This window comes from Melospiza melodia, chromosome 3, assembly GCF_035770615.1.
Source record: "Melospiza melodia melodia isolate bMelMel2 chromosome 3, bMelMel2.pri, whole genome shotgun sequence".
Taxonomy (NCBI): Eukaryota; Metazoa; Chordata; class Aves; order Passeriformes; family Passerellidae; genus Melospiza; species Melospiza melodia.
In genome coordinates this window covers 126,556,377-126,566,998 of record NC_086196.1, presented here as the reverse complement: position 1 = coordinate 126,566,998, position 10,622 = coordinate 126,556,377, and the positions used below count along the sequence as shown (strand labels likewise).

At 40.0% G+C, this 10,622-nt stretch overlaps 1 long non-coding RNA gene across 1 annotated transcript in view; it reads right to left on the bottom strand.

The window, feature by feature from the left end:
* Nucleotides 1–718: 718 nt before the first annotated feature.
* Nucleotides 719–10,622, bottom strand: part of LOC134416403 (uncharacterized) — a 152,574-nt gene continuing 142,670 nt past the window's right edge. The window contains exons 4-5 of the long non-coding RNA XR_010027260.1: nucleotides 7,547–7,625; nucleotides 719–5,176 (exon numbers count right to left, since the gene is read on the bottom strand). This is a non-coding gene — a long non-coding RNA (uncharacterized LOC134416403). The remainder of the gene's footprint in view (nucleotides 5,177–7,546; nucleotides 7,626–10,622) is intronic.

Genomic DNA, 10,622 nt, shown 5'->3' with positions numbered 1-10,622 from the left:
CACTTAGTGGGATTTCTTGCATCACCAGAGGAAGCCCTACATCTAAAACTGCAGTTTAATCATCACCATTTTGCAGTGAATGAATACATTTCCTTGCCCAAACAGCTGCAGCCCAGGGCTTCCTACAAACCTCTTTGAGCACAGAGGGCAGCCCCTCACTGTGATGCCCTTAACCGCGCTATCGCCTCAGCTTTTAAAACTCATTGCAATCCTTTGATATGAGGAAGGCAGTGTGTGTGAAATTCTCACCCTCCCTTTGGAGCACAGCCTCACTGAGTACAGTGAGGGTCATCAAAGCTTTTCAGGCCCAATTGCCTACAAGTTCCATGTGGCTGTCACCTGACACTGTTTTATCTTTTCACCTTCCACTGGTCCATCACTCCATGCCCACTGACACAACAATATTGCCACCACAGAAATCATTGCTAGTCTGCCCAGATCTCATTTGGCCAGATGCTTGTGAAAGCAGGAGAGTGTCACATTACTATCTCATTAGTTAATCCAGTTGGCAATGCTGAGCACACTAGTTTTCTAATGGAAAAGATGGTACGAAATATTTTCAGGGAGAAGAGTTTTCTTCAAACAGATGAATATTTTGTTATTTTGAAAGGAGCAGGACAGTTTATGTTAAGTTTTGAAAGAAATAAAAATAAAATGAGGCAAAAGCACTGGGGTCATATATACTGATGTGTATTCATAAAACGTTTGGCACTGGAGAGCCTACATTTTTCACCAAAAAAGTAATTTCACAAATCTCCATTCTCCAAGAAATGCATTTGCCTGAGCATTTAGAGGCCACAGAAAAATAGATTTTTATTGTTATTAATTATAGTGACAGTCCTGAAGGAAAAAGGTCATTTTATGAAAAACAGATGATTTTGAAGAGAAACACTAAGTGACTAAAATTACTAACTCTGTTGAACATTGATGTAATTTGAAAGATGAACTCATAACTGCAAAAAAATACATTATAAGGTTTCAAATTTAAATATATACAAGTGTATTTTAAATGTTTAACATAAACAAACCAAAGATGAACAGAATCATAAGTGAGGTAGCTTCAGAGTGTTCTAAAAAAGCCCTAGCAGGAAACAACTCCAAATGAAATCATCTTGCCTATCTCAAGCCAGAAAGCTGGCTGTAATTTCTTACTTTTTCTGTTAACAGTAACAATACAGCATCAGATCCTAGAACCACCAAAATTAGCAGTGTCTCCCACTCAAGAACCAGTTTCCTGGATTCTAGGGTACAAGTGATACTGAAGCCTGACTCTCTAAACCACCTTGCCATCTGGCAATCTATTGGTGAGAGCAACAAGAAAGCATGGAAAGATGAGACAGGCACTCTGCCCTTTTTAAAATATCAGTTGGGGTGGAACTGTTAACACATTCCACTTGTTATCCATTCCTTTTCCTTGGGAAAGATTCTTCGGGGAACTAGTTCTCTCCTTCTAAATTCCATTTAGTCATGAAAATAGGGCAGAAGAAATATGATAAAACTAGGAAATAGGCTCAAAGACATAAGTAATTCTTAGTCTGCAACTTGGTCTGTTACACAAGAGGTACAAAAAATATGGGGGTTTTGTGTACATTATTAATGCCTTCTACAAGTAATTATCAGAAGAAGAGGGAAAAACTATCACCTTAAGTAAGTATCCATAAAACAAGAAGAAAAATAAACCATGCAGTGTCAGCACTTCGATATGAACAGCATGGTTTGGAGTTTTCATGCCACCAAATTAATATATCCCTGGAATAAGCCATAAATTATAAGTTCCTTTAAAAGTGCTGCATTCAACATTTTTGGAAAGCTGTATCACATTATTTTATCTTTATAGATGAAAATAAAATATCATAGATGTAGACTTAAGGAATCAGCAGTAGTTTAGATAAAAGGGATCATGATTTGCTTCTGTTTTTTATATACAATCAGAATTAAGTCTGGAGCAGTAATATGTATATTTGATGGATTGCAAGAGCCAATTTTGCAAAGCTGAAAACAATTATGAGCTAAATCATTTGGGAGAAAGAAATTAGACAGGAAATGTGGATAATAACTGGAAAGTGTTTAAAAACATTTTAGCAGAGGTTTAAAAAAAAGAGTCAAAGCTGGACTAAATGTTGACTTGCATAAAAGTGAAACAGCTATGTAAATCAAAATAATTACACCAAAAAAAAAAAAGACATTTATTAGAATATGAATTAGACAGAAAATAAGAACTACAGAAAATTGATAAGGATGGAAGCAAGAAGTAAGGTTTTCCATCAGAGTTAAGGATAACAAGAAAGATTTGTGGTCTTGACTACACACAACTGTAGCCATCTTAATAATATATGCAAAAATTTGTATATTGTGTAAATAAATCTGATCTCTCTTGGAAGGAAAAACAGAAAATCAGTTCTCCTATAAGAGAACAATGCACTGCTGTTCATTCCAGTAAATCAGGAGAATGTTAAATAGCAATTTAAATCAGTAGATCTGCAGGATTTAAAACCCAAGAGATTTGAAAAAGCTGGCTGAAGAAAATTCCAAACCATGGATACTGCTTTTTGCTAAGTCTGAGATGTCCCAAGAAGGACAGGAAAAAAAAAAGTGCAAACAGCTCACCAGTTTTATTTTTTTAAGTTACATGTGTAACCCAGGTGATTGAAGCCCTTTCAGTCTGAGCTGAAATCATAATGTAAAATCTAATAGAGGGCTAGGGGTGTGTGTGCAATTCACCCTAAGCAAAATGGTTTAGTAGAAACAAGAAGTTCTCATAAGCCTTCCTGAAAAATTCAGCATATTTACTGCCTTAGGAAGTAAAAAATAAGACAAATGTTGCCAGGCATATAAAAGACAAAGTGGGCCAGCAAATCGAAGTCCTTCAAAGTCTGCAAAGAACCTGTGAACAAAAACAGCACTAGCATCAGAAAAGTCAGTTTCTGCCAGAGCCCATACAGGTGTGAATAACCTTCCCACAGAATAAAGCACATTTGAAAAGCGGATCCTTCATCTTTTGTAGTCACACTTTTTAAGGCCCCCAAATTTGGCAGTTTTTGTAAACTTGTCTCTTCATTTCAAATGTCCTTTTTTCCAAGATGATTTTCAGGCAAGGTTTTTCTGGCCTAGATGCAGGGGAGAAAGTCTTCAGTGAACCTGGTACTGTTTACTGAGGGTCACTCAGAACAAATGTTTTCTGTATTAATACAATTCTGAAACGGTGAACTAGCTCCTAACCAGGTAACAAAGTGAATAATTGGTACAACTTGCTAACTGGTTAGGGTTAACTGTGTGTAACATCTCCATTGATTTATGACTGTCAGGTTCACAGGTTACTTAGATTGTTCAATTTAGCACTTTTCCCCAGCTTTCAATTGAACATTTTGAACCAGGTGTTCAATGGATTGATCGATACAAAGTACAATAGGTCTCTGCACCAGTCCATAAACAAAGCTGATTTTTATAGCCTTGGTGTGATTTAAACCTTTCACACTTTAAAACATTCTGCAGCACTCTTGCCATGTAAGCATATGCTTCTCTTCACTTTCCTTAATTGACATCAGATTGTGCCTGAGCAACACGCAGGGCAATGAAAGCTGCTGTGTGCCTGGAGGGCCTGATCCTGCAAATGTGTGTGCCTGACACTGCATGCAGGTAAGTAACTCCTTTGATCCCAGTGAGGCTATTCACATATATAACCCTGTTAAGGGGAATTAGTTGTAAGGGAAGGACTGACATTTGAATATTGAGCTTTGTGGTTAGGGAGAGCTTTCCTAGCACTCAGAGGTCATGGGGAAAGGCAAGTCTCATTTGCTCAAAGTGACTTACGCAATTTGCACGAATTCTCCATATGTCAGGTTCCCTCCTCCCCATAAAAACAATCTCATATGTTCACCTTTGCAGCTTGCCCCCCACCTTGTGACTGTACGTATCACATGCCATTTTGTAGGGATTCATGTTCACCTGCCAGCTGAATTTGACTTCTGGCTCAGGGAGGAAAAGGCAGAACATCAGGAGAGAATTGAAATACAGATGCAAGCCCCAGGAGTCGTCAGTCTGTAGACCCCTTACTGGATGCCAAACTCTGGGTCTGCACCAGAGCATTTGAGCGAACACACCAGATATCTCATCCCCCATTGCATGATTTGGCCCAGCTTTTACTCTTTCAATTAGCAAAAACTAGGGTTTCAAAGGTTTGGAGAATGAAGACCTTGAATCAGGTTTTGAGGAGGACCTCACTCTCAGTGCCGCTTGGAGTGCCGATGGCAGAGCAGGGGAGGCTCTTCAGTTCTGAAGCCAGGGTTACTCTCATGAGGGAGCTGAAGAGGAAAGGGCTGCTCCCACTTTCTTTCCCCAGCACATGTCACTGACCTGCCGTTCACACATACACACCCATCCTGAGTAAGTGCTGCTTGTCTGGCTGACCTTCGCCGGAGATTTCTCCAGTACAGAGAGAGTCTGTCTGAGTAAATATCCCTCAGGCATGTGGAAAATGGGTAGGGATAACAGATGAAGTCAACACATGGAAGAATTTACTGTCTTACCCGGAGGTAAGAGGCAGATCCTCCTTAAGTACTTAAACAACTACAAATGTTTTCAACTCAGTGTTGGTATAAAATAATAATGAAAATAACCAGTCCTCCTTCCTTTTAAAAAGTGGGAAGAGAAGAGGAGGGAAGGGATAGGGGGCAGAGAAAGGTGAGGGGGGAGGAAGGAGAAGGGGAAGAGGAAAAAAGGATAGCTCTCTGAGCTATCACCACAACGCATCTTTCATCTCGCACACTAAAAAGGCACAGAAAACGTGAAACAGTTGCAAAAGTCTTAAAGAGCAAGTTAAATGACTACCACAGACCGGGATCTTTTAATATCTATTGAGCTGAGTGTCACAGACTGCACATATTTTTGCATTTAACACAGCTTTAAATAGTATACATAAATGCATGTCATTGAGCAGTGACAGGAGAATCAGGCAAGTACTTTTACTTTAAAAATATCTTCCTTCTGTGTTGCTGTTTCACCTTGAAAAAGTGCCATATTCAGCATCCCAGGCCCTGGTCCCTGAGCACCTTCCTTTGACATCAGTCCCTGTGGATCAGCCTCTTTGAGCCGAGAAGAAGTGTTTGAGAACAGGTCAAGTTTGGCCTCAGAGGGTGTATTTTGAATCAGCTTTCTCATGTTCTTACTCCATCAAAACCTGTGAAAAGGAAATGAATCACGTTTGGATTTCTGCAAGAAGTTGGGGATTATGCAAAGTATTTCCTGGTACATTATAAGGAGAAATGCTTATTTTTATAAATAATGTATTTATCTAAAACTGTAGCCAAATAAAAGGCTCCCATTCCTTAGCAGTTAGATGCAGAAACTGCCATAATTTAACAAACTGCAAATGAAAACATAACTCCTTTATGAAGCTACCCTCATAAAATAGATTTTGTTACAAGAAGAACTTGCTGTAAAATAGAAACAGCACTAAGAGCAGAACAGTGTAAGTCTGGAATGAGATTTTACCTTAAATGCTATTCAGAAAATGAAAAGAATCATTAAATATATTACAAGCTATTACTAGAACAATCCATCCAAGTATTTTTTATTGCCATCTTCTCTTACAAACTCATTGAAAATTTTGAGGGAAAGAGGCCGGAAAATCAAGAAACAGCTAGTTTCATAAGGAATTAATATATTTTTATTGATGATTTCAAGGCCAGTAGAGCTGCCACCAATGACCTGGGTGAGGCCCAGCGTTGCCCCTTAGGCACTGTAGAACTGGACAGCTGAGTCACAATGAATCTTTGTGACACTGATGTTCACTTTATCAGAAAAGGAGAGAGTCTGATGATGGTTTAGCCATTTTATTGTTGCCAGTGTCCAGATCTTAACTCACTTGAATGTGAGGACGCTCCTTCTAGAGCTACATTTGCACCTGTGCAGTGTTTGCACAGTGTTTAGCACAGTGGGCTGCTTTCAGCTCTTGGAGACCAAAGACACTACGGTTCTGCTGCTAGTTATGATGAGCATGGATATGTTGGTTTTCATTCAGGAAAAGGTTGCTAGATTGTCATTAAGTGACAGACCCAAAAACAAGACAGAAAAATTGAATGGAATCATAAAATACAGAATATGCTGAGTTAGAGGGAACACACAAAGATAATTAAAGTCCAACTCCTGGCTCTGCACAAGACACCCCAAGAAACACACTACGTGCCTCAGAGCATTGTTTAAATGCTTCTTGAACTCTGTCAGGCTTGGGCTGTGACCACTGCCCTTGGGACCCTGTTCCAGTGCCCAACTTCCTTCTGGGTGAAGAATCTTTTCCTAATATCCAGCCTAAACCTCCCTGGCACAGCTTCAGGACATTCCCTTGGGTCCCTACATTGGTCACCAGAGGAGACATCAGCGCCTGTCCCTCTGGACCCTCTCCTGGGGAAGCTGCAGACTGCAATAAGGTCTCCACCTTCTCCACTCTCAATATCCCTCTGACAGAAAGTTGTCCAGCCATTTATCCGCTAAATAGCTTGTAGACAATAGTAGTGTATAATTAGAATCACTGGCATTTTGGTTATTTTTAAGCACAGGATTTACCTGAAAATAGCCATACATATGTTGCATTGATTAGAATACCACACTGTTTTAATTTTAAATTAACTTTTAAAATAAAAATTGGTGTAATAAAATACAAGTATTTTTTTATTTTGGTGTAGAGACAGTTGCATATGAAAATTATTTATAACTAGTTTATAACATTTGACAATCCCATTCTTGATCAAAATTAGAGTAAAGATATTTACTAATTTAAAAATTCACAAATTAAGCCCTTTGAAAACTTTTGTACAAACAACTTCAGATCCTCAATTTCTAAATTTTTAATGGTTGTTTATGAAGTTCATTTTTATTTTTTGGTCATATCCCTAAAAGAACCCCAAACTATTAAACAAATGTTAGGCTGAGCTGTGTCCAGACAACAATAATAAATTCTGCAAAAATGGTCTTTTTGAAACTCTTCATTATTAGGGCACCTCTTATAAAAATATATCTGCCCTGCAATATCTCAAATCTATTAATGTCTGTTATAAATTTCCGCTTTCTGCACTGGAATGAAAGACACAGAACTGCACTTCAAGGAATTAAATTCCATAGCCAGGTAGCTTAATTTGCCAATCCGTTTCATCCATAAAACATAGTCTACACACATGGATCACATTATTGGGAATTCAAAGGTGAATGAGAAAGAGCAGCTGAGTGAATAAGGAACAGAGGATGCAGGCATATCCCAAAAGCTTTTTCTAAACAAGTATCGAAAATCTTAAAATTAAACCACCACTGTACCAAATGGTCTCAGTCAGATACAAAATGAGCCATATTCAGCCATAAGCAAGGCCAGACCTCTTGAAACTGAGTGTTACAGAAAGGTCTCAGCTCCAGAAAAACTCCAGTGGCGTGTTAAACAAAATGAGACATTAGCATTTAGACACAGACAAAACAGCCTGGGATGTAAACCTGCCCTAAGTTCCTGGCAGCTTCAGACAGAAAACACACAAATAGATGAAAACCTATTTTAATTACTCACCAGAAAGCTGAAAGAACAAAGTAACTCACTTTTATAATGGCATTTTCTGGAAAGAAAATATTCCCAATTCAAAGAACAGCTGATGAAAAAATTTCAAGACAACTTCAGTTAGAAAAATCACAGTTACTACTTTATAAACAGCATTTAAATGGTACTCTGAAGGCATTCCTAGGAAGACTGCATCTGCCAGTAAACTGTCCCAGGTCATCTGTAGAGCACTGGTCAAACACAAGACCTGAAGCCTGGTCAGCCTTTTATTAAGAGAAGGACCTTTTTGAGAACTGTAGAGCAAATTAATTGATTTGGTTTCAGGTAAGACTATCTCAACCCCTGTTTCCCACATTGCCTCCTGCTGTGGAAATATTACCTTGTCATGTATACAGTGCAGAGAGCTTCAGGATGTAATGAATATTGAGCCAACATTTCTCTTAGTGGCCAGTTTTATAAATGTGGGCAGGCAATCATATGCACATGCACTAATCAAGCTTCACTCTTTCCACAGGAGGCTGCTTAAAGAGATATATGATAGTAGGATTTGTTCTATGTTGCTCAGGGACTAGGGAACAGATGGAGAAAATTTAATTCCCAGGGCCTATGGCTGCTAGGGGATTCCCTCGTGCCACTTAAGTCTTTGAAGTAAAAAGAAAGAAAGTTTCTCAAACCACAAAAAGAAAATTTTACTCCCTACTAACTTGTCTATTTATTTTAAAAAACTCTTTCAGCAGAGAAAACATTTCTCTGCAGCAGATATAACAGCTGCCCCAAATCCGTGGAGCAATCCCATGGTGTACACTTGTGGCTGTCCTGCCAATTTCCTTTTTAACTAAACCACAAAATGATGGGATGCCAACCACAAGAGAGCAAATTATTCTGATGTTCAGCACTTACGTGTGGAGAATATTAACTGACCCCTTTTTTTGATTAATTGGACCTTTTAATGCCATTAGGGACAGGGTTAGGTTATAGTTTCCTACTGAGTGGGACAGGCAAGTGGCACAAAGCGCTTATAAATCACCCCCAGCTCACAGGGGCTTCAGCAGCCGTGTAAATTTACAGATGTGGACAAAATAAAAGTTAATTGTGTTGTTAGTCACATAAACAGAAACACATAGACAAGTGTTACTTTGAAGAAAACAAGCTAATTTTAATAATGGTAAATGCAGTTGTTATTGACGACAGCTGGCTGCTGGACTGAATCATCTCAGGGTTCTCAGTCAGAGTTCAGGAAAGCCAGCAGGGCTTGGCAATGTAGCACAGGAGTCACCAGCACAAAGTGTCAGACAAGTGTGGCTGTCACCAGGCAAGGGGTGATGTCTAGGACATAGCTGTCCACTCTGAGAAGCCTCCTGCCAGGGAATGCTGCTTGTTTATTGCACTTTGAGCAACCAAAAATGCAAGTATTGAGGCTGCTGCCAGGAGAGGACTGAAGACAAGTCAACAAGAACCAAATTCTTGTCCTTTTTAAAGCCATGGGGTTTGCTTCTCTTCTCTCCTCTGGCCTCTAATTTCCAGTCAATATCTAAGAGAACAAATGAAGATAATATTTAACCTGCAATTTAAGCCATGGCAGAAGAAAAAGTGACCAAAGTAGTGTTGGGGATATTTTAGCTAACAGAGCAGTTAGCTGCTCTTTTGTTGACTCAGCTTAAAAGAGTGAAAAATGTTTGTATTTATTTTAGGAAAACATCAAAGGAGCATCCTTCCAACCCTGACTATAGCCTCTAGGTACTTGTGGTGATTACTGCAATAGTAGCTCTTTTTTGAACTTATTCCTTGGAATAGGAGTCTAGTTTCTTTGGTCTTTCCTCTTCTATCTCACCCTGTCAGAGAGTGGAAGAAAACAGTTGCATCCCTGAAATTAAAGTCCATACAAAGACTCATTTTCAGGTTTCAGTTCAATACATACAAGGACTTATTTGCAGGTTTCAGTTCCCAGTGTGGAGCTGGAATGGGATGAAGGGGGATTTAATTGTGTTATAATATCCCTGCCAGAGGAGCAGTCTGGAAAATTACATAGCATTAGGATATAATCTCCCCTCTATCTTATGACCCCCATCTTCTCACTTCACCTGCTCCAGTCCCTCAGAAAGTGGCCAGCCCAGCTGAAGGAGGGTGTTTGCAGGCTGCATCAATCCAAGAATGAGAATTGGACTTACAGCCCCTTTGTGGGAACCTACCTTGAGGCGCTCCCTGAATTTGCAGCAAAATTTCACCCTACACATGGCCTCTTCACCAAAGTTCCTCATTCAGTGGCTTAAACTGTTGGTTTCCACCAAAACTAGTGCAAACCCCAACTTGTGCCATAGCATCCTCCAGCTACAGGTGGGGAGAGTGCAGACACAAACCCTGTGAGATCCTGCACGCTCTCCCTTCACCCACCCTTGTGTCCTAAACCCACAGCGGGACAGCCAAATGCCAGGCACTGAGGGCATGCAGCCCCATCCCACCCTGCAGGAAGCAGCAAAGGTCAGGGACAAGGAGATGATCCTCTTGGGGAGAATCTAGGTGAACATTCCATGCAAGGAAGCGTGCAGCATTTAACCTCATGGCTGTCTCTATGCAGAGATCAAATTGCCCCTTCTCTGGCAGAGCCTAGCACAGGGACATCCCCAGGCTACAGGGATCATCTGGGCTCAGCAGAGAGGGACTGTAGCCCCAAGAGAGGGGGTGAGAGGCGAAAGCTGCTTGGTTCCCTCTCCTACATGCTGCCCCAATGCACAGGAAAATTAACAGCAGAAAAAGGCACGTGAAAAAACGAGAAGTAAAAAGGCACGTGAAAAAAGGAGAAGTGCACTTCACAAACGAGGAGGGAGAGGCAGGACAAACTCCTGCTCTCAGGTCCAATTCCTTTCATGTATACTTCCTGGGGCAGTACAGTTATGTGCCTGCCTAATAACTCAGTCTAGCTCCAGGTAAGCAGTCATTAGTTTTCTTGGGAAATGCTCAAGCAGTAAGATACAAAAAGTGGGTAAATTTATTCAGTCCTCAGTGCTGAAGTATATATAGAGATGTATAGATAATGCACATAAAAACACAGATACAGGGGTACACACACATAGAGAATAATAAAAATAGA